The following is a 25,707-nucleotide window of genomic DNA, read 5'->3' as shown; positions in this document are numbered from 1 at the left end:
AATGTTCACATACAGAATTTTGTGAGAAAAGGCTATCCTATGTTCATAGAGTAGACTTTGCTCCTTTGTCAAAGATCAGTTGGTTATATTTCTATGGGTCTGCTTCTGTCTGTCTATCCTGTTTCACTGATCTATTTTTCTATTTTTTAACCAATACTATGCTATCTTGATTACTAGAGATTTATAGCAAGTCTTGAAGTTGGCTGCTGTTAGTCATCTAATTTTGTTCTTTTCTAGTATTTAATTCACTGTTCTGGGATTTTATCCTGCCATATAAATTTTAGAATAAGTGTGTTGATAACCACAAAATTTGTGGGATTTTGACAGGATTTCTTTTAATCTATAGATCAAGATGGGGAGAACTGATGTCTTAACAATATTGAGTCTTTCTATCCAGGAACATGGAACATTTCTCTATTTATATATTTTTTGATATTTATCATCAGAAAATGGTATTTTTCCTTATACAACTCTTTCATATATTTTGTTGGATTTAGAACTAATTATTTCATTAGTTACATTTAGTTACATAATTATTATTCAGTTATGTTATCATTAGAGATTGCTAATGGAATTGTTCTACTTTATCTAAATTATCAAATTTCTGTGCATATAATCATTCATAATATTCCATTATTACTGTTTTGATATACATGGAAACAGTAGTCTTGAATATACTTTCATTTCTGATATCAGTAATTTGTATCTTCTCTCTTTTTCTTTTCTTTAGCCATGCTAGAGGTTTAAAACTTTTATTGACCCCTTCAGGAAGCAAACTTTTTTGCTTCATTGGTTTTTAAATTGATTTTGTTTTCAGTTTCATTTATTTACATGCTAATTTTATTATTTCTTTCATTCTGTTTGGTTTGGTTTCAAATTGCTCTTTTATTCTCTAGTTTCCTAAGGTAGAAGCTTAGGTTATTGAGTTTAGATTTTTCTTATCTTCTGACATATTCATTAAATGCCACAAATCTCCCTGTAGGAACTTTCATTGCATTACAAAAGTTTTGATTTCTATTTTAATGTGATTTTAGTTCAAATGTCTTAAAATTTTTTCTTGAGAGTCTTATTTTGACTCATGCAATATTTTAAAATGTTGTTTAATATACAAAGTTTGGATTTCTCAGTCATCTTTCTCTTATTGACTTCTACTTTAATTCTATTAGTCTGAGAACATATTTTGAATGATTTCTATTGCTTTAAATTTGTTAAAGTGTGTTTACTGGCTCAGAATGTTGTTTATTTTGGCGAATGTTCCATGTAATTCAGAGAAGAATGTGTATTCTTCTGATGTATAAAAATTATATAAATGTAAATTAGATACAGTTGATTGATGGTGTTGTTCCAATCTACTATATCTCTACTGAATTTCTGCCTCCTGGATCTGTCAATTACTGATAGATGTGTGCTGAAGCTTCCAGCTAAAATGCTAGATGCATCTGTTTCTTCTTATAATTCTATTCATTTTGCCTCATGTAATTTAATGTCAATTGTTAAGTGATACACATTACACATTGTTTTGTCTTCTTAAAGAATTAATTTATCCTTGGCTGGGCGCAGTGGCTCATGCCTGTAACGCCAGCACTTTGGGAGTCGGAGATGGGTGGATCACCTAAGATCGGGAGTTTGAGACCAGCCCGACCAACATGGAGAAACCCCGTCTGTACTAAAAAAAAAATACAAAATTAGCTGGGCATGGTGGCACACATCTGTAGTCCCAGCTACTTGGGAAGCTGGGGTGAGAGAATCACTTGAACCTGGGAGGCGGAGGTTGCAGTGAGCTGAGATCATGCCATTGCACTCCAGCCTGGGCAACAAGAGCAAAACTCTGTCTCAAAAGAAAAAAAAAGAAAAGAAAATAATTTATCCTCATGTAATGCCCCTCTTTGTTGATAGTAATTTTCCTTGTTTTGAAGTCTGCTTTGTCTGAAATGTATATAGCTACATGATCTTCCTTTTAATAAGTGTTAGCATAGTGTACCTTTCTCCGTCCCTTTGATTTTAATGTATCTGTGTCCTTCTATTTAAAGTGGCTTTCTTGTAGGCAATGTGTAATGTTTTTTCTTTTAGTCTACTCTGATAGCCTCTGTCTTTTAGTTGGTGTATTTAGATCACTCACATGTAAGGTGATTATTGATGTAGTTGGATTAATAACTACCATGTTTGTAATTGTTTTATGTTTGTTGTTTTAGTTCCTTTTTTTCATCTTCACCTCTTTTTCTGTCTTCTTTGGTTTTTATGGAGAATTTTGTCTGATTTTTCTCCCCTATATTTTCAAATCAACTACATTTGTTTTTAAAAAATGTTAGTGGTTACACTACAGTTTGTAATATACACTTACAACTGATCTAAGTTCATTTTCAAAAACTACCATTTCACAAGTAGTACAGGTAATTAAACATTTTTTTGAAGATAGCGACTTGTTCTGTTTCCTAGGCTGGAGTGCAGTGGTGCAATCCTGGCTCACTGCATCTTCAAACTCTCTGGCTCAGGTGATCCTCTCACCTCAGCCTCCCCAGTAGCTGGGACTATAGGCATGAACCATCTAGTACAGGTAACTTTTAATAGAGTACTCCCAATTCCTCTATTCTGTTCATTATCATATTGCTGTCATTAATTTTGGTTATTGAAAGCATTCGTTTTGCTTAGTTGAATCCATTGTTATTATTACTTTGAACAGTTATGTATTAGCTCAATCAATAAGAAATATAAACCTTTTATTTTTATTTATTCTTTCTCTGATACTCTTCTTTCCTTATCTACATTTGAGTTCCTCACCTAGGTCCTTTTCTTTCTCTCTGAAGAACTTCTTTTAACTTTTTTTTTGCTAGGCAAGTCTACTGGTAACAGATTCCCTTAGTTTTTGTTTGTCTGAGGGAGTCTTTATCTCTCTTTAACGTAAGATGGATAATTTCACTGAATACAGTATTCTAGATTGGTGGTTATTCTCTGTCAACACTTTAAATATTTTTCTATATTTTCTTCTTGTTTGCGTGATTTCTGATGAGAAGTCCAATATAATTGTTATTATTGTTGTTATTGTTATTATTTGCAATAGGTAAGGTGAGTTTTCCCTCTGGCTTGTTTCAAGACTTTGTTTTTCATCTTTGCAGTATGATATGCCTAGATATAGGCTTTTCTGGCTTTTATCCTGTTTGGTGTTTTCTGAGTTTCCTGGACCATCATTTGGTATCCATGATTAATTTTGGAAAACCATTAGTCACTATTTCTTCAAATATTATTCTGATTTCATATATGTTTCTTCTTTCTCTGGTTTTTCCATGTGTATGTTACATATTTGGAATTGGCCCACACTTCTTAGAGAGTATGTTATATTTTATTTTTCCATTATGATTTTCTCTTTGCATTTCGGTTTTGGAAGTTTCTATTGACCAATCTTCAAGCTTACTGATTCCTTCAAAGCCTATGTCCTGCCTGCCGATTGTCCAGCCTACTTTCTAGTCTTCATTACTATAACAGTGTTTTGCTTGTGTCTGTAAATCACAGGCAATAGTAACTAAAATGTACCTCTAGTATTTCCTCTTGATTCTTGGTTAGAGTTTCCATCTCTCTGGATAAACTATTCATTTGTTCTTACATGTTGTTTTCTTTTTTTGTTAGAGTTCTTAATATATTAATCATACTTATTTTCAATTTCTTATCTGATAATTCAAAAATCTGTATCATATCTGAGTCTGGTCTGATGCTTTCTAAGTCTCTCTCTCTTTTTTTTTTTTTGAGGCAGAGTCTCACTGTTGTCACCCGGGCTCAAGTGCAATGGCGCAATCTCGGCTCACTGTAACCTCCGCCTCCCAGGTTCTAGCAATTCTCCTGCCTCAGCGTCCCAAGTAGCTGAGATTACGGGTGCCTGCCTTCATGCCTGGCTAAATTTTGTATTTTTAGTAGAGATGAGATTTCACCATGTTGGCTAGGCTGGTCTCGAACTCTGGACCTCAGGTGATCCACCCGCCTTGGCCTCACAAAGTGCTGGGATTACAGGCGTGAGCCACTACGCCTGGCCCTAAGTCTCCTTAGACTATGTTTTTCTTGGCTTTTAGTATGCCTTGTAATTTTTTTCTTGTTGTTGTTATGATAGAGTTGGTAATAAGACCTAAGATAATCAGGCTTTTAGTGAAAGGTTTTATATTAATCTGATTAGGGATTTTCTTTCATATTTAATGTTTCCTGTTGCTGTAAGTCAAAGAGGCTTCTGTTTTCTCTAGTTTCCTTTTTTATTTTCTTCCCTCCCATGCTGTTTTGTGTTTCTCTAAATACTCCTTCTTAAATAGAGTTTGTGTGCTGCAGCCCTCTCAGTTGTAATCCACTGTAATAATAATAGGACTCTATTTATGTGCTGTAAGGTGTTGGAGAAAGAATGCATTCTGTAACCTTATGATTAAATATCACTTTGTTTTAATGGTTGAGTCTTAAGGCTGTGACTTTATTTTTTTTTTCTCCTTAAACAAGAGCATAAAGGCTAGAGTGGAATGAAGTTTTCTAATTGCCTTTTCCCCCCAGGTCAAATAAGGCCCTACTAAGATAAAATCATGTAACATAATAATTTACTATGGAAGGCAGAACATTGTTACGATTACTTTCATCTGGGCTTATTTAAAAATGATTTCTTTTTCTCTCTCCCTGCTTGATACAAAAGGGGATTTTTCTCCAGCCCTCACCCTGAGAAGCTGATGAATTATACGGAGGTAAAACCTACAAGAGTATAGGGATTCCCCTAGGACTGCCACTACCCAGGTGTTTTTAACTTTCATGCTGATACACCTTCAGCTTTAAGCAATTTATCAATTACCATTTAAGGGCTTCTTTTAACCAGTGACTTCAGCAGCTTCTGCATCTGGTAAGCTAATCTCAGTTGTGTTTCTTTGTATTTCCCTATCTCTGCAGTTTGAGGGTAACTTTATCCTTGATTACCTGATGAATCTAAAAAAAGTCATGGTTTATCAGTTTGTTCAACCTTTTTTGTTTGTTTGTTTTAAACATGAGAATGATAACCTCCAAGCTCTTTACATGTCACAACTGAAACCGTAAGTCCTCTAAGCTTTTTTCTTCTTTCAGTGTTTTTCAAAGAGTGGTTAGTTTAGATGGATTCCAAATTGTTAATTTTAAAAAATGTATCATGTTTTGGTGTCTATTAAGAAATTCTTGTCTATTACAAGTTCACATAGATTTTCTCTTAGATTTTCTTTTAGAAGTTTTATAGTTTCTGGCTTTGCATGTAGGCTTCTCATCCATTTAGTGGTAATTTTATATGCCATGAGTAATTATTTTAGTTTTTTTCTTTATATATGGATTTATAATTGTTTCAACACCATTTTTGAATGACTATATCATTTTTTTTCTTTGAATTGCCTTTGTAATAGTGAATTGATTCCAGCTTCCTCTAGTCTGTGTTCCATTTACTCACATCTCTATATTTTGTGAATACAACACTCTCTTGATTATTATACTTCTGTAGCAAGTCTTGAGTCAGGTAGTGTGTCTTTTAATTTTTTCTTTTTAAAGTTGATCTGACTATATTATATTGAGATAATATATTTGGTTTCCTTTAATCTGTCTGTTAATGGAGAATAGTTTTATTTCTGAATGTCAAACTAGCATTGCATTCCAAAGGTGATTTTTTCTTGGTCTTGATGTTTTATATATTACTGAGTTTTGTTTGTTTATATTTTGCTGGTAGCTTTTGTGTCTATGTTTATGAAGAATATTTGTCTGTAGTTTTCCTTACTAGTACTGATTTTGACATCAGGATAATGCTGGCCTCAGAAAATAACGTCAGTAGTGATCACAAAGTTGTCCTACAAATAGAAAAAGAGAGTAGAATTGATAATATTATTCCTTAAATATTTTGCAAATTCAAGAGTGAAGTTATCTAGAGTTTGAGTTACAAGACTTGTGAAAAGTATGAAATTTTATCCTACTTGCAGGTTAGTGAATTATGCTGCCAGTTTCATAGATGTTGGTAGAATACTTGAGAATGTTGGCTTATGGATGGCATTCTTTATTTCTCATAGCAATAGCAGTAGCTAGATTATCAACATTTCCACTTCAGTTTCTTGAGCCCTAGTTTCCACAGAGTGACACAAAGAGATCTAGAAAAAAAACCAGTTCTGAGAATACAGGAGAAAAATTCTGAGTTTAAAAACAAATTCTTATAGTGGTCTGGAGAGAGATATGGTCTCTGTCTCTATCTTTCAAAGCTATTTGCTGTGCTAACATCCTTCAGAAATTATGCAGAAAATAGTGTAAATAGCGCTTTATTCCAAAATATATAGAAATACAAGAAACTCAAACCCAGCAACTTTAAATGCAATTTCTTTAACACATATAGTACTATTCAGGTTTTCTATTTTATCTTGAGCGAGTTTGGTAGTTTGTATTTTTTAAAAAAATAATTTATTTCATGCACGTTTTGAATTACTAGGCATATATTTTCGTTATATGCTCCATTTAGTCTTTTGAAAGTCTATAGAATTCAAAATTATTTCCTCCTTTTTTATTCTTGGTATTAGTAATTTGAATTTTCTCTTTTTTTGTTAGTCTGTTTTGAGATTAATCAAAATTATATTGATTCTTTTCAGAGAAATAGCTTTTGGTTTAATCCACTTTATTGTTTTTTGGTCTTATAATTTCATTGACTTCTGTTTGCCTTTATTATTTCCTTTGTTCTACTTTGTGTTTAATTTGCTCTTCTTATTTACAGATTCTTGAGATGAAAGCTTACATAATTTATTTGAGACCTTTCTTATCTGATGTGATGATTTAATATTGTAAATTTCTAAGCATTGCTTTAGCTGCATTCAAAAAATTTGTTACGTTTTTATGTTCATTCAGTTTAAAATGTTTTAAACTTCTCTGTATTTCTTCTTTGACCCATAAGTTATTTATGTATTCCAAAAAGTGGTTAATAAGCCTTATTTTATGTTCCATTTCTTTTAACGTACCAATTTTTTTTCAATGTTTTTACTTCTTTCTTGTTAAATTGTTTGGCTTTATCTGCCGGGTCACTAATTCTCTCTTTAACTAACCTACTGGGATTTTTTTTATTTCAACACAATTGTATTTGTAATTATAAAAATGCATGTTTTCAAGTTTTTAAAATATTTTGACAGTTAATATTCTCACCATCTTTATGTTTCTTTCATTATTTATTTTAACATTTCATACATTTATGTTTTCTGTATCTGATAATAACAATGTTGGAAAATCTTTAGAGGTTTAAACAGTATCCTGTTAGTCTATTTTGACTTCTGCTAGTTGCCTTCTCCTCATGTTGGTGATGCTGTGTATATGCGTGTGTTTGTGTGTGTGTTTATGCATGATTTTAATCAGCAGCAGTTTTGTGGCCTAACTCGGGGAAATTTTGAAAAGGGAATTTGACTGCTTTTTCCTCTGGGATATGGTGAGTATCCCTAGGTCATTTCAGTCCTTCAAATTATTGAATTCTCTTTGACTATTTAAAGGTCAGTGTGTTACAACTCTGGCCCAAGGTAGCTCTTAGCTCCCTCATTAGCTGCTTGCTGGTCCGGTCATATTTACTGCCCCTTTGGCTTCTACTTGATTAGAAACTGGCTTCCAACAATGAAGCTATAACACCTGGAGACGCGTTTGAATTTTTGTCCCTGATATTCCTATTTTGACTTAAATTCACAAATATCTGTGTTTCTGGCTAACCATATCCCCTCACTCCACACATGACTGGGGTATTCTTATTTGTTTGTTGGTTTTGGAGGTGTGGTGAGAACAGCAATGTTACCAAGAGTATGATCAATTTGGGAGTCTATTTTTTGCGGATCACAGTTTTCAATAGACTTGTAAACATAACCAGTTATGTACAAGTTGTACAAGTCATGTACAAGTTGCAAAAGCTCAAAATATCATCTAAAATTTTTTTTTAATTTTTAATTGGTCTTTCATCAGTAGATGATATCTTGCATATGATTGCAAATGAAAAAAATTATTTTTTTCATCACTAATTAAAATCTATATTGCCTTTCATTTCTTGCAGAATAAAATTCGAGCTCTTCAGCATGACATTCAACTCCTTTAATCAACTGTGTCCAGTCTATCTGTTCAACATCATTTACTTTCACTTTTCTATATAACCTGAATCTGGATTGCCCAAGAACATTTTAGGCTCCACAAATATGGTATATTTTTTCAACAATTACTTTTCTTAGTGTTTCCTCTATGAGGCCCTTCTGTTGAAAATTAGATATGTTCTTTTCAACCTTCAAAATTCTACCCAAATATTTTCATTTTTGTGAAGGCTTATCTGTTTCCCTCTATAAGAAAAATAAATGATAGTCTTCCCTCTTCCTCCATACACTCAGATTTTTTTTTTTTTTGAGATGGAGTCTCACTCTGTCGCCCAGGCTGGAGTGCAGTGGTGCGATCTCGGCTCACTGCAAGCTCCGCCTCTCGGGTTCACGCCATTCTCCTGCCTCAGCCTCCTGAGTAGCTGGGACGACAGGGGCCGGCCACCACACCCGGCTAATTTTTTTGTATTTTTAGTAGAGACAGGGTTTCACCGTGTTAGCCAGGGTGGTCTCAATCTCCTGACCTCGTGATCCACCCGCCTCGGCCTCCCAAAGTGCTGGGATTACAGGCGTGAGCCACCATGCCCGGCCCACATTCATTTTTTATACCACTGTGTTTGTTTTGCCTCACTGATGATGAGATCCTTAGTAATGGGTAAAATATCCTCCGTATCCCCAGGGTACAGCACTCAGTGGGTGCTCAGCATATGCGAGTGAGTAATATAAATGCTACTGCACTATCATTGATAATATATTCATTCTAAAGAGAGACAGAGTAGCATATATAGAAATATTTCGTAATTGAGTTAAAAAATAAAGTTTGATTTCTGTATATTGCCCTTACTATCTAGCTTTAGCCAAATTTAAATATTGACTACATTAAAGTTGACTTTTGCCATCTATAGCACTTGATTCCTCTAAAATATACACTGGGGATACAGAATCTTCTTACATTGAGGAGCATTATGAGAAATAGCTCTAAGAAACCCAATTTGGATCTAATGAATGGTATCTTTCGAGATTGTTGTTTACTGCTTTACTTGATCTCCTATTTGAGAAGGTATGGAGAATATTTTTTTCTTTTTTGTTTTCAAAACTAATGAATTTATCTTGAATAACTGGTTTGCTATTTTCTCTTATATTCTCTTAATCATATATTAATTGTGTTTACCTGCACTTTATTTTTTAAATTTTTTTTTCTAAAATGTGTGCCTAATTTTTGCTAGGTGTTTTGTGCTTTCTGATATGGATTTCAATTATTAAATTTACCTGCTATTAGTGTATAGTTTCTTTATTATTCCCTTGACTTTATGCTTGAAATAATCCTGGTCTCCATGTTATATCATATATATTTTTATAAGTCCCTCTAAATACTTTTTGGAATTATGACATATTATCAATCATTACATTAACAAGTATGTTTGATTTACTCTCACAGGTGTTATACAAAGTAAATAAGATGTAAATGAGCAGGTATAAGTGAAAACACACTGTAAATTATTAGACATTTTGCTTACAAAAACAACTATTATTTGGTCCCACAGTTAATAGTAATGCACCATCTTCAGTGATTCGTAAGCAAATTAGAGTCAAAGAGGGCTTACCTAACCAGTATTTTTGTGATTTTTATTTAATTAATAAATTAATACATTATTGGACAACTTTTAATTAGGCAAATTCTCAGAGTTCTGAACATTATTGTTATGATGAAAAATGCTACACATTTATCTAGCAACAAATCCACAACTAAAATAAAAGTTTATGAATACATTTTAGAAAATCTTGCACCATCCCAAAAGAGTTACGTTGAGGTCTTTACACAGGATTCTTAACTGCCATGCTATGGTATAAATAGGATAGTTTATGACCTTGCTCAAATTATCTGAAATTGAAATTATGGTTTCCTTAATTGTAGAATCAAAAAGTTCATCAACAACTAGGTTGCAGGAAGGTTTACACTGCATAATTCATTCGTGTTAGACATTCGTTAAATGTTGTTTCATTTTCTTCTTCCTTTAGCTAAATTAGGAGTTACAGTCAGGTACCACTTAGTGGCATTTCGGTCGGTGATAGACTGCATATATGAAGGCGGTCATTCAGCAAACTAAAGTTAATTTATTATTAAAGTTAAAATATGTTTTATAAATTTAGTGTAGCCTAAGCGCATAGTGTTTATAATGTCTACAATACCGTACAGTAATGTCCTAGGCCTTTACCTTCACTCCCCACTCATTCAGTGACTCACCTCGAGCAACTTCCAGTCCTGAAGCTCCATTCATGATTCCTGCCCTGCACAGGTGGAGCATTATTTTAATCTTTAACAGTGTATTTTTACTGTACCTTTTTATATTTAGATACATGTAGATACACAGATACTTACCATTGTGTTAAAATTCCCTACAGTATTCAGTACAGCAGCATACTATACAGGTCTGACGCTTAGGGGAAATAGGCTGTCCCATATAGCCTAGGTGTGTCATTGGCTATGCCATCTAGGTTTGTGTAAGTACACTCTGCGATATTTGCATCATGAGGAAATTGCCTAATAATGCATTTCTTAGGACAAACCCACGTTTAAGCAACACATCACTGTACAAGAATAAGTTTTCAAGAGCACCCTGTTACTTTTGTTTTTCTTCTATAGGACTTCAAACATTTGGCTAAAAAATCTGTCATTAGTTGACTTGCCCAAGCTTTCTATTCCCAATATGTCTAATTCCTCAAAAAACTCTTTTTCTATGTTTGTCAACTTTTCCCACATTAGAGAAAAAAAAAGATTAACTTAATTTATTTTTTGGTGCAGAACACTGTGTTCCTTACCCCACATATGGAAGTTTAAATCTTTTAGAAGAGAAGTTTTTTGTTTTAACGAGATGTTTAGTTCTTAAATCATAAAATGGAATTACTGACTCAAAGAGGCTAAATTACCAATTGGACATAAAAGGGAACACACACACACACACACACAAACAAACATACACACACTCCATACAAATATATATTTATTTACAAATAGGAGATCATCTAAATGTGTAATATATCTGGCCAGGCCAGAGAAAGATAAATGTGTTTATTTGAAAAAGTTACCAAAGTAGATTTTTCCCTTCATAATGTTATTTTATTATTATTTAAACAGCTTTATTAAGATAAGGTGGATATACAGTAAACTGCACATATTTGATGTATACAAGTTGATGAGTTTGGACATATGCATATGCCTATGAAACCATCACCACAATCAAGGGGATAAACTTATTTATTCCCTTATCACCTCCAAGCCTTTTCTTCCTCTGCAATTTTAAAGAACGTGTTTTAAACCCTATACAGATAAAAATAGCACATCAGAAAGAAAAAGAATAACTTCTTTATATGAGAATATAAAAAAATATTTTCTAGACGCAGCAATTAAACCACGTTTAAATCAATTGCACATTTGTCTCATTTAGAGCTATGTTCAATAGCCATCTCATTTTAGAATGTTCACATGTGACTTCTGACATGGATCTACATCAATTCAGTAAAACTGCACACTCTTTTATCAGAGATCTTCTATTTTTGCTCTCAGGCTAAATAAAGGCTAAATTAAAATTTTTCAAATTATACAATGGGTGTTCCCACTTACTAGGATATTTAAAATTTTTGGCTACCCCAAAATCAGATACTAGATATAGAGCTTACATAAAATTGTCCTATAGCTGCTTACTCTGTATTATAGAATAGTATACAATCATTTCTAAAATAGTTCTATTCTATTTTAGTTATGCTACTTAAATATTGCATCTTCAGCTTTCAATGTCAATTAAACATCCTGTATGTGCTTATCATTTTAAGGTCTAATTATACTTCTATGTTCAAAACTTCATTATTCAATTCTGAGATCTATGAATCAACAAGAACTTGCTAAACGTGCCAAAAAAGAAAATAGTGTTAATGGAATCACTAATATAGATGTAATTGCTTATTGGTACACATATTCAAATCAATTCAACTAAATTTTTTTCTTATAATCCTCATAGACACAAAGTATCTATGCAAGGTATTGTGTTTCTCACCAGCAGTGGTTCTCATCTAGGCAGACAATTTCATCCTCAAGGGTACATTTGGCAATGTCTAGAGATTTTTTTGGTTGTTACAACTGGGAATGGAAGTGCTAATGGCATCTAGTGGGCATAATATGGGATGTTACTACATATTAGAAAGCGCAGGACACCCCCCTCCTCCAACAAAAATTTATCTAGTCCAAAATGTCAATATCACTGAGGTTGGGAAACATTGCATTATAGTCTATTCAGGTAGATGATATAGATGCATGACTAACTATAGTAAAATTAATGATAATAAGGGTTCAAAGTATCATGAGGAATATTCTATTTACCTCCTCTAATTTAATCTTTACCTAAGGTGGGTATTATTATAATCATTTTATAGAATATGAGAAAGTCTAATATAGCTCATATAAAAAACGTTAATACCTGCCAATCATTTTATTCAAAATCAATATTACCCTATACAGTAAAACTACTAGAATTTCAGCCACATGTTGTAAATGATGATAATGTCACATTTATGTCTCTTGCTACCAGATACACATAAGGTAAGAGAGCAAATAATTCACCAACTAGCTATATTTCCAGACAGAAAAGGGGTGGACACTGCCACATGAGTTCCTAAGGGCCATTATCAGGCCAGAGAGCAATGAACTTCTAGGGCGTTTACTTTGTCCTATGTAATTTGTCAAACAGTTTTATAATTATCTCATTTAATTCTAGCTACTACCCTGTAAGATATATATTATGTTACGTATATTGTTGCTGGGAAAATGAAGCTTAGGTAATATGGCAGACTATCACAGAACCAATCAATAGCAGATTGGGTTTACATTTTAAATCTGTATGGTTACTAAACAATTCTCTTTCTAGTATCATCTGATCTCTTTCCATTTTCTCAGAGGTGACATACTTTACTGCCAGAATCAGTAGAGAATAAGCTAGAGTAATAATAATTACAATGTTAAAACAATGCATAATTAATTTCCAAGAACACCTATATAAATTGTAAGCTATGAAGGCAATTATATTCATAATTAAAATGTTATATCTGTTAGGAATGGCTTTGGTTGCCGTTAATAGTGGCCATTAATACTCACAGTGACCTAACCAATAGGGTTTCCTTCCATAATGAAAAGGCAGGAGGTAGGTAGTCCCAGGAGTGTTTCAGTGGCTTAATGAAGTCAGAGTCCTTGGTTAGAGCCTCTTGTATTCTTTTGGCCTTTTTCTTACAGTCAAAGTTGTTTGGAGCAGCTTCAAATGTTATATTGTCACACTACAGAGAGCAAGGGAGAGAAAGGCAGAAAGAACTTTATCTTTGTGTTATATTGGGGGAGAGGTAGAAAAAAGAAAAAACTTTTTCAGAAGCCATAAGTAGATTTCCATAGAATCTTGTAAGCTCACAAAGTCTTCCATGGTTGCAAAGGAGGCTAATTTTTCTCTCCATCCATTCAAGGACCAGATTGGGAAATCTCTTAATTAGCCAATACAAAGTGCAATAAGAAATGGCATTACAGGCTGTGGGGCCTGGTGGTTCACGCCTGTAAAGCCCAGAACTTTGGGAAGCCAAAGTAGGAAGAACGCTTGAGTCCAAGAATTCAAGATCAGCCTTGGCAACATGGTGAAACCACATTTTTCAAAAATAAAGAAGATAGCAGGGAGTGGTGGCATGCACCTGCACCTGTAGTCCCAACTACTCAGAAGGCTAAGGTAGAAGGTCTCTTAAGCATGAGAGATCTGGGATCATTCACTGGGCTGAGGTGGGAGGATCACTGGAGCCTGGGACATTGAGGCAGCAGTCAGCTGTGATCACACCACTACACTCCAGTCTGGATGACAGAGCAATACTCTGTCACACACACAGAAAAATGTTGGGGCACAGTTATATTTTACAAAGCAACTTCACATGTTTCATCTCATTCTTTTATATTTATAATAGAATATAACAACAGAACATTAAGTAAACACCCTAAATGGTCAAGCATTTGTTTGTGATTTATTAGTTAACAACAATAATTAATTCTTATTAAATATTTCATCTGCTCCAAATATCTTCTGTGTAAGTCTCATAACACTGTCAGCTAGGTAAATTTATAACATCTGTTTATGTATTATTTTATTTTTAATAGAAACATAATAATTGTATATATTTATGAATTACAATATGATGCTTTGATATATGTATACATTGTGGAAATAGTAAATCAAGCTAATTAACATATTCATGACATCACCTACTTATTTTTTAAAGATGTGAACATTTAAATCCAATCTTGTAGCAGCATTGGAATATTTAATATATGATTACTAATTATAGTAACCATGCTATGTAATATATCACTAAAACCTATTTCTTCTGTCTGATTAAAACTTCGTACCTTAAAATCTTTTTCCTCCTCCAAATCCTACAGTCCCTGAAAATCACCACTCTACTCTCTGCTCCTATGAGTTTGACTTTTTTTAGATTCTACATATAAGTGAGATCATATAGTATTGATTTTTCTGTGCCTGGCTTATTTCACTTAGCACAGTGTTCTTCAGATTCATCCATGTTGTCACAGATGGTAAGATTTCCTCCTTTTTAAAAGCTGAATAGTGTACCATTGCATTCCATATATACAACACACAGCCAATATTTTCTTTATCCATTTGTCTGCTGATGAACACTCACATTGCTTTCCTATCTTGGCTATTGTTAGTATTACTACAGTAAACAGGGCAGTGCAGATATTTCTTTGACATACTGATTTTAATTCCATTAAGCCCCGCCTTACTCCTGGGCTCAAGCTGTCCTCCCACCTTGGCCTTGCAAAGTGCTGGGATTTACAGGTGGGAACCATCACAATTCCCCCACCCTCGGCCTGCAATGCCCCCCACCTTTTTTTTTTTTTTTGGATAATTAAGAGATTTCTCAACCTTGTTCTTGAATGGATAGAGAGAAAAATTAGTCTCCTTTTATACCCAGAAGTGGAATTGTTGGATCATGGTAATTCTATTTTTACTTTTTGAGGACCTTACATACTGTTTTTCATAATGACTAATTTAAATTCCCACCAACAGTGTGTAAGAGTTCTCTTTTCTCCACATCCTCCCCAACTTTGGTTATATTTTGTCTTTCTGAAATACCTATTTTAACAATTGTGGGGTGATATTTCATTGTGGTTTTAGTTTGCATTTCCCTGATTAATGTTGAGCATTTTTTCATATATCTACTGGCCTTTTGTCTTTTTTTAAGAAATATGTAGTCAGGGCCTTTGCCCATTTTTAAAATTGGGTTGTTTCCTTCTATTAAGTTGCCAATTTTTTAAATATATTTTAGATACTAGCCCCTTATCATATGTATGGTTTGCAAATATTTTCCCCAATCTGTTGATTGGCTGTTCACTCTGTTCATTGTTACCTTTGCTGTGTAAAAAGTTTTAAATTTGATACAATCACATTCATCTTTTTTTGTTTATACAGAAAAATCATTGCCCAAACCAATGTAATGGAGATTTCCCTTATGTTTTCTTCCAGTACTCGTACAATTTAAGATATTAAATTTAAGTTTTTAGTCCATTTTGAGTTGATTTTTGCATATGGTGTGAGATAAGGGTTCAATTTTATTCTACTACAAGTGGATATCCAGTTTTCCCGACACTTTTTATTATAGAACTTCTCATGTCCCCATTGTGTGTTTTTGGCAACTTTGTGAAAAATTAATTGGCCATAAATATGTAGGTTTATTTCTGAGGTTTCTATTCCATCCCATTGGTACAAGTGTCTGTTTTTATGCCAGTAGCTTATTGTTTTGATTACCATAGCTTTGCAATGAATTTTGAAATCAGGTAGTGTGATACATCCAATGCTTTTTCTCTTTTTGTTCAAGATTTCTTTGGCTATTCAAGGACTTCTGTGGTTCCACACAAATTTTAGGATTTAAAAATAAACTTCATGTAATTTTAAGCATTTCATGTAATTTTGATAGAATTTGCATTGAAATCTATAGATTGCTTTGGGTAGTATGAACATTTTAACAATATTAATTATTTTAATCCATGAATATAGTATATTTTTCCACTTTTTAATCTTCAGTTTCTTTCATCAATGTGTGTTTAGTATACATCTGTTTTATAGGTGAAAAAAATTTGGTTTAGCAAAATTAAGTAATTTGTTAAATTTACACAACTGGTAAGGGATGGAATAGAATGCAAATCCATCCGACCAACTATAAAGCTGAAATATTCATGACTATATTATTATAATGACTTTTACATGGCTCATTTGTTTTTATTTCTCCACTGATCAGGTCTATAAACACAAGCTGATATTACCATGGAATGTTTCTTTTAATATTATTCACTCTTTTATCATCATCATTATGATTGTCCTCAGCAGCAGCAGAAACAGCACCATTGTCACCATCACAGACTCATACTGACATTACATTAGAAGTCAGAGATTCTAGACTGGGCACAGTAGTTCATTCCTGTAATCCCAGCACTATGGGAGGCCCAGGCAGGTGGATCACCTGAGGTCAGGTGCTCAAGACCAGCCTGGCCAACATGGCAAAACCCCATCTCTACTAAAAATACAAAAATTAGTCGGGTATGGTGGCAGGCACCTGTAATCCAAGCTACTCTGGAGGCTGAGGTGGGAGAATCTTGAACCCAGGAGGTGGAGATTGCAGTGAGCAGAGAGTGTGCCACTGTACTTCAGCCTGGCAACAGATTGAGACTCCATCTCAAAAAAAAAAAAAAAAAGAAAAGTCGGAGATTCTGACTTTGACTCCCAACATTGCTGTTACTTTGCCCTAACTTTTAAGTTTTTATATCCATGCTTCCATTTCTCTGCTCTATCGTTTCCACTGACCACCTGGATGGTCTTCCTTCAGTTGGTCTCTTCCATGTCCCTAGTTCAAACCCCTCAGGTGAAAACAAGCACATATTTTCTTACAGAATATTTGAACATTATTTTTTGCCTCTTATTATAATCTGTAAGTAAATCAATATTGGTCATAGCCTAGAAACTCTGTTTAATGAGAATATAGACTCCCCATGGTAATAGTGGAATAATTACTATGTTCAGTTTTGGGCAGATGCTAGAAATACTCAAGTCATGACCAATGAGGATGTAGAGAGAAAGAGCAAGAAGAGAGCTTGAGAGTGGGTGTTAACCTCTGAAACCTAGGTGCTTTTAAGGCCAATGGCTGTCATTCAACACATACATTTGAATAAATAAAAACAAATAAAGAAAAGTTTAAACTAGAGGAGGGCGAAAATATATCACATCTGCAAGGTATTTATTTTTTAAACAAATATCAAAGCAATGAGCTACTATGTATCAAATGGTTTTGCTTATAGAAAACCAGAACTGTGATTTTTAGGTGGAAGATGAAGGTTATCATCAATGCATAAGTATTTTCTGTAGGTTCCCTAAGACATGTGATTTATTAATTTAAGAGGAAATAAATTGTCTTTATCAGAGAAACAAACTTAAAAGTACACATGGAAGGTAGGTTAGTATGTAATACAAATAAGTTGCAGATGAATGGAATAACAATTCTTTCATCATTAAGAGGAGAAGAGGATGGAAATCTGGAGGATGAATTATACCGAAAAATAAGGGGTGATGACACTGTCAGGGTAAAGATGTTTGTTGATAGAGGACTGAGAACATAAAGTCAAAATTGAAAGCTTTAAATGCAGTCTGCAAAGATTTCAGCACAATCATGTCTCACTTTGCTTTATAATCTTAAATATGGGCTTCATAGGAACAATATCAAATGCAGATTTCATCTTTTTTTTTAACCTTCTTATCCATTTTTAAATGTATGGTTTTTCAGTGTTAAACATATTTACATTGCCGTGAAAGAGATCTCTGGAAATTTTTCATCTTGCACATCTGAAACCCTATACCCATTAAACAACAATTATCCTTTACCCTTGCCTCCAGCCCCTGGTAACCACTATTCTACTTCTGTTTCTATGGACTTGATTAATTTAGATATCTCACTTAAGTGATATCACACAGTATTTTTTTTCTGGTATCATATCCAAGAAATAATTGTCTAGTTCAATGCCATTTTCCCCTATGTTTTCTTCTAGGAGTATTATAGTTTTAGGTATTATGTTTAGGTCTTTCTTTTTAGTTAATTTTTGTATATGATATATGGTACGGATCGAACTTTATTCTTTTGCGTATAGATCTCAAGATTTCCCAGAACTCTTTGTTGAAGAGACTGTCCTTTCTACATTGAGGGAGTGGTCTTGGCACTTTTTTAGATGATCATTTGGCCATACACTTAAAGGTTTATTTTTGGATTGTCTTTTATTACATTGACCTGTTAGACCTGTTAGACCTGTTCCTGTTACACGGGAACCACTGTGTTTTAGTTACCATAACTTTGCGATATGTTTTGAAATTAGAAAGGTGAGTTCTATAGCTTTGTTCTTATTTTTCCCTGGATTGTTTTGGCTGTTTGGCATCTTTTGAGATTCCATGTGAATCTTAAGATGAATTTTTCTATGTCTGCAAAAAATACCATTGGGATTTTGATAGGGACTTTGTTGAATTTGTAAATCACTGTGGGTAGTATGTACATATTAACAATATTAACACTTTGAATCAATGAACATGAGATATCTTTTCATTTATTTGTGTTTTAATTTATTTCAGCAATGTTTTGTAGTTTTCAGTATAAAAGTCTTTCACATCTTGGTTAGGTTTATTCCTAAATATTTTATTTGATGCTATTGCAAATGAAAGTTTTCTTAACTTTCAGAATTTTTATTGTTTCATTGTGTATAAAAATGCTACTGATTTTTTAAATCAATTTTCTATCATGCAACTTTGTTGAATTAGTTTATTGATCCTAACAATTTTTGTGTGTGCAGAATTGTTAGGGTTTTCTACATATGAGATCATGTCACCTGTAAAGAGAGGTAATTTTACTTCTTTCTTTCCAAAATGTATAAGTTTTAATTTATTTTCTCTCTGTTGTGTAATTGTTCTTGCTAGCACTTCCAATACTATGTTAAATAAAAATGGCAAGACTGGGTATCCTAGTCTTGTTCCTAATCTTAGAGAAAAAGCCATCAGCCTTTCACCATTAAGTATAATGTCAGCTGTGGGTTTTTTATAAATGGCCTTTATTATGTTGAGTTATTTTCCTTCTATTCCTAATTTGCTGAGTGTTTTCTTTAACCATAAAATAATGTGGCATCTTGCCAAATGCTTTATTTGCATTAATTGAGGTGGTTTTTAGCCCTCATTATGTTAATATGATACATTACATTAATTGACTTTGTTATGTTAAGCCATCCTTGCATTTCAGGATTAAATTCCTCCTGTTCATGGTATATAATCCTTTTAATGTTGAATTTGGTTTTCTAGTATTATGATGAGAATTTTTGCATTAATACTTTTCAGAGATATTGTTCTGTAGCTACCTTGGAGTGTCTTCGCCTGGTTTTGGCATCAGGACAATGCTGGCTTCATAGACTTAGCCTAGAAATATTCCCTTCTCTTCAATATTTCAGAAAAGTTTCAGGAAGATGGAAGTTAATTCTTTAAAGGCTTCGTAAAATCCATCTAGTCCTACCCTTTTCTTTGTTTGGAGGTTTTTGATTACCAATTAAATCTTACTTGTATTTGATCTGTTCAGATTTTCTTCTTTTTTATGATTCAGTATTGGTAGGTTGTGTATTTATAGGAATGTATCCATTTCTTCTAGACTATGCAATCGTTTGACCTACAATTGTTCATGGTATTCTTCTGTAATGCTTTTTTATTTTCTATGGTGTTGTTTATAATGTCCTCTTTATTTATTGCTGATTTTAGTTATTTGAGTACTCTCTCTTATTTATTGGTTAATCTAGATAAGGGTTTGTCAATTTGTTAATCTTTTCAAGAAAAGCATTTCTTAGTTTGATTTTTTTCTATGGTTTTTATGGTTTCTGTTTTATTTATCTCTGCTCTACTTTTTATTATTTCCTTCTTTCTGCTAGCTTTGTGTTTAATTTGTGATTCTTTTATCTGGTTTCTTGAGGTGTAAAGTTAGACTGTTGATTTGAGGTCTTTCTTCTCTTTTAATATGTGTATTTACAGCTATAAGCTTCTTTCTTAGCACCACCATTGCTGTGCCATAAATTTTGGTATGTTTTATTTTTATTTATGTTTATCCCCAGATACATTCTCATTTTCCTTATGACCATTCATTGTTTAAGGATGTGTCATTTAATTTCGTGTATTTGTGGATTTTCCAACTTTCTATGTGCTATTGATTTCTGGTTTCACTTCATTGTGATTAAAAAGACTATCTGTATGACTTGAATCTTGTTGAATTTGTTGACTTATGTGTCCTAGTATGTGTTTTATCCTGAAGAACATTCCTTGTACATTCCAGAATAATGTATATTCTGCTGTTGTTGAGTGAAGTATTCTCTATATGTCTGTTAGGTCCAAGTGGTGTAGAGTGTTGTTCAAGTTGTCTATTGCCATAATGATTTTCTATCTACTTGTTCATTATTAAAAGGGGTTTTGAAGTCTCCTATCGTTACTGTGTATTCTGTTCCTCACTTCCATTCTGTCAAAGTTTGCTTCGTGTATTCAGGAGCTCTAAGTATTGGAGAATAAAGATTTGTAATTTTTACATCTTATTAATGAATTGATCCTTTTATCATTAATTAATTGTTCTTATTTGGCTCTTACAATAGGTTTTCATTAAGTACATTTTTTGTTTTTTGAGGCAGAGTCCCACTCTCTTGCCCAGGCTGGAGTGCAGTGGTATGATCACGGCCCACTGCAACCTCTGCCTCCTGGGTTAAAGTGATTCTCCTGCCTCAGCCTCTCAAGTAGCTGAAATTACAGGAGCATACCACCATGCCCGGGTAATTTTTAGTAGAGACAGGGTTTCACCCTGTTGGCCAGGCTGGTCTCGAACTCCTGACCTCAGGTGATCTGCCTGCCTTGGCCTCCCAAAGTACTGGGATTATATTAATATAGCCATCTGGCTCTCTGTCTCTCTCTCTTTTTTTACCACTTGCAAGATATGCCATTTTCAGTCTTTTACTTTCCACCTGTGTGTGTCCTTAGATCTATCATGATGCTCTTGTAGACAATCTAGATATGGATCCCCCCTCCTTTCTTTTTTTTGGGGGATGAAGTTTCACTCTTGTTGTCCAGGCTGGAGTGCAGTGGCATGACCTTGGCTCACCGCAACCTCCACCTCCCAGGTTCAAGTGATTCTTCTGCCTCAGCCTCCAAAGTAGCTGGAATTACAGTCATGTGCCACCACGCCCGGTTCATTTTTGTATTTTTAGTAGAGACGGGGTTTCACCATGTTGTCCAGGCTGGTCTTGAACTCCTCACCTCAGGTGTGGATCCCCTTTTTTAATCCATTCAGACAATCTATGACTTTTAATTTGGGAATTCAATCCATCTATATTTAAAGTAATTACTGATAAAAAGTACAGGTTTTATTGCCATTTTGAATATTATTTTCTAATGGATTATAGATTTTTTGTTCTTCATTTCCTCTCATTGCCTTCCTTTTCATTTTATTGATTTTTAACATGATGTACTTTAATTCTCTTCTCATTCCTTTTTAAGTACATTCTACAGATTTTTTTGTAGTTACCATTTTAATTACAAAAAACATCTTATGTTATAGCATTCTATTTTAACCAAATTACAAACTTAATTTTAATCACATAAAAAACTCTACTACTTTATAGTTCCACATCCCCAATTTATATTACTAAGGTCACTAATTACTTTTTTGTATATTATATACTCATTAATATAGTTTAATTGTTTATAATTGTTCTTGTCATTTAAATTCTATGCATCAAATTATTATGGTATAATTTATTATATTTGTCTGCGTATTTGCCTTTATTAAAGATCATTGTATGTTCATATTGCTTTGTGTTGCTACCTACCATCCTTTTCCTTCTATTTTAAAAGGTCCCTTTATCATTTCTTGTATAGTAGATACAGTGGTGAAGAATATCCACAGTACATTTTTCATATTTATTAGTTATTTTTATTTCAATTTAATATTGTGTATTCATGTCCTTTGCCTGTCTTCTAGTGGAATGTTAATTTTTAAAATATTTTTCATTTGCTCTTTACATAGGAAGTGTATTAAATTTTGATGTAAAACTTTGTATATATTAGGCCGGGCATGGTGGCTCATGCCTGTAATCCCAGCACTTTGGGAGGTCGAGGCCAGCAGATCACAAGGTCAGGAGATCCAGACCATCCTGGCCAACATGGTGAAACCCCGTCTCTACTAAAATACAAAAAATTAGCCGGGCGTGGTGGTGCATGCCTTTAGTCCCAGCTACTCCAGTGGCTGAGGCAGGGGAATCACTTGAACCCAGGAGGAGGAGATTGCGGTGAGCCGAGATCACGCCACTGCACTCTAGACTCTAGCCTGGTGACTGAATGAGACTCCGTCAAAAAAAAAAAAAAAAAAAAAAAGGCCAGATGCGGTGGCTCACGCCTGTAATTCCATCACTTTAGAAGGCCAAGGTGGGTGGGTCACCTGAGGTTGAGAGTTCAAGACCAGCCTGGCCAACATGGAGAAACCCCGTCTCTACTAAAAATACAAAATTAGCCGGGCGTGGTGGTGCATGCCTGTAATCCCAGCTATTTAGGAGGCTGAGGCAGGAGAATCGCTTGAAGCCGGGAGGCGGAGGTTGCGGTGGGCTGAGATCATGCCATTGCACTCCAGCCTGCGCAACAAGAGCGAAACTCTGTCTCAAAAAACCAAACCGAAACAAAACAAAACAAAAAAAACTTTGTATATATTGCACCTGAGTTATTACAATTAAATTATTTTTCCAGATAATGAGTTTTTATGTTTACCTTTCCACTCTACTCAGGAAGCAGTTGCATTAATGTAAGAACACTAGTTCCTGATATCCATCAGTTTGCCTCTTTTGTTTAATTGTTTTCTTAACAATAATATCCTTCCTTATTTAAAAATATTTATATAGAATTTTTTTCCTAAATAATATTATTTTGGAAATGTTACTTAGGTTTTGGAAATCAGGGAAGGCTAATAGATGTGTTCAGTACACCATCTTGAAACTAAAGGTCATGTTAATAGAGCTTATAAATATTTTGAAAGAGTATTTAATGGCAGACATAGCATTTTCACATGACCAAAGAAAAAACTAGGAGATACTGATTCTATGACTAAATCAAGGTTGAAAACATGTCTAAAAAAGTTGAAACTATAATCCAAGATGTGAAAAAAAATCAGTTTAAGATAAGGGATAATACAATTTCCCTGAAGGCCCAAAATATTTGCTCAATTTTTGCACAAATGTATTATATAATTGGTGGTGACCGATTGGTGAAATTCTGGGAAAATCAATCACATATTTGTTTACTATAATGGTGTTTGGTTATTTCTAAAGGAAATAATGGCAGTTGTGGATTGGTAATGCATTGATCAAGGAGATAATAATGTATACAATTTGGGGTATTTCATTCAGTTCTGAGACTTGTGTTTTAAGGTGTACCATGAAATACTGTAGAAAATATTCTTGAGTGACTTTTTAAGAGTTGAAGGTAAGAGGGCATAAAGAAAACTGGGGTATATAGAATCCATATCATACAACTCTAATACTAAAGGCAGAAATCATACTTCAAAATGTAATACACTTCCTATGTAAAGAGCAAATGAAAAATACTTTAAAAATTAACATTCCACTAGAAGACAGGCAAAGGACATGAATACACAATATTAAATTGAAATAAAAATAACTAATAAATATGAAAAATGTACTGTGGATATTCTTCACCACTGTATCTTCTATACAAGAAATGCTAAAGGGACCTTTTAAAATAGAAGGAAAAGGATGGTAGGTAGCAACACAAAGCAATATGAACATACAATGCTCTTCAATAAAAGCAAATATACAGACAAATAATAAATTATACCATAATAATTTGATGCATAGAATTTAAATGACAAGAACAATTATAACAATTAAACTATATTAATGAGTATATAATATATAAAAAAGTAATTAGTGACCTTAGTCATATAAATTGGGGATGTGGAACTATAAAGTAGTAGAATTTTTATATGCGATTAAAATTAAGTTTGTAATTCGGTTAAAATAGAATGCTATAACACAAAGATGTTTTGTGTAATTAAAATGGTAACTACAAAAAATCTGTTTTCCTCTCTTTTTTCTCTCACACAAATGCAGACACATAGGGCCATACATGAAGCACACATAATTAAGCTGTCCCCCAATGTGCAAATAGTCAAGGGTTTTATGACTTTGGAGAAGAGATTCCTGAATTTAAGACCATGTACTGGATCACCTCTCACTAAGAAATATGAATCCGTGTCATTATTATTTACCTTCTTAAGAATTATGTGGGCAAAATAGGTTACAATAATTTCATTGTCTGCTCTATGAGAATAAAGACTAAGGAGACCCTCAAGAAAAGACAGCAATAGAATTGTGGAGATAAGAAATTGACATGAAGACCTGAACTAATAGAATCAAAAAGTTATATATAAATAAAACTAAAAAAGAGAAAAAAATGAAAACTTAGGAGATAACAGAGTTCCTAAAATTTAGAGTCACAGAAAACTAATTCTGAGTATATTGTTTCTGAACTCGAAGGACAAAACATGCTATATTGGGAATTTATAATTATATTTATAAAACTTTGCTTTTACAATTATGTTTACATAATAAAACTTAAAAGTAACAGCTATATTAGAATTTAGTTTATTTTGCTTAATTTATTTTTCTCATTAGATCCTGGTCACTAGCTAAATTGATGTATATTTTACTTTTTATATCTTGAATTTAGATGTATTAAAGTATCATGCGTGCTATACATCATGTATTTTAGATATTTAAAAATGCAAAAATTTTGTGATAATTGGACTTTATTCTCAATTCTAAGAAATATGTAGGAAGACCACTCTGAACTTTGTAAACTTAGATAAGAAAGAGACCAGAAGTGTTTATGTTTCTGTATATGTGCATCCTTTTTAAAAATTTTACCCATCAGTAGTTACCCAGCATCACTTTGATTCCTTCTTTTTTATGTAGAAACACAGCTCAAAGCACCAAACCCATTCTCCAGTGATAGGGACAAAAGTAGGTTAGTAGAGTTGGTTGCTAGGAGACCAATGTCAGCGTCATTTATGACCTTGCAGGATGTAAAAAATAAGTATAGATTTATCGACCTCAGTGGCACATTGTCTGAATCCTCTGCTCTGACTGTCTTATTTCATTTCTATCTATCTCACTGTTTTACTCTCTTTTTTCTCTCACACAAATGCAGACACATAGGGCCGTACAACTCCCTTTCTTGATACCTCCTAATTTCTCAAAGTTATTACTTTGCTGCATTTAACCACATCATTGTCTCTCAGCTAACAAGGCACTCTATCAGCAGTGTCAGCAAATCCCAACCCTTTTAAAAGGCTGATTCTTCATACTATTGCTGTAAGAAATATAGAAATCAGTTCTACTGGGAACAGCATTATGAAAAATGTATAAACATCAGAAAGTAATTTTGCTGTCACATTCAAAATGTTTTCTCAAAGTTGCATCCCCAGTTTTCACAGTTGAGGTGGT

At 33.5% G+C, this 25,707-nt stretch overlaps 1 long non-coding RNA gene across 1 annotated transcript in view; it reads right to left on the bottom strand.

Moving 5' to 3' along the window:
* The window catches only part of LOC129047872 (uncharacterized), a 184,043-nt gene extending 158,815 nt beyond the window's left edge, over nucleotides 1-25,228 (bottom strand). The window contains exons 1-2 of the long non-coding RNA XR_008509726.2: nucleotides 25,143-25,228; nucleotides 13,201-13,376 (exon numbers count right to left, since the gene is read on the bottom strand). This is a non-coding gene — a long non-coding RNA (uncharacterized LOC129047872). The remainder of the gene's footprint in view (nucleotides 1-13,200; nucleotides 13,377-25,142) is intronic.
* Nucleotides 25,229-25,707: the final 479 nt, after the last annotated feature.

The sequence above is a fragment of the Pongo abelii genome, chromosome 13, assembly GCF_028885655.2.
Source record: "Pongo abelii isolate AG06213 chromosome 13, NHGRI_mPonAbe1-v2.0_pri, whole genome shotgun sequence".
In the NCBI taxonomy this organism is placed as follows: domain Eukaryota; kingdom Metazoa; phylum Chordata; class Mammalia; order Primates; family Hominidae; genus Pongo; species Pongo abelii.
This window is presented reverse-complemented; position numbering and strand designations above follow the sequence as displayed.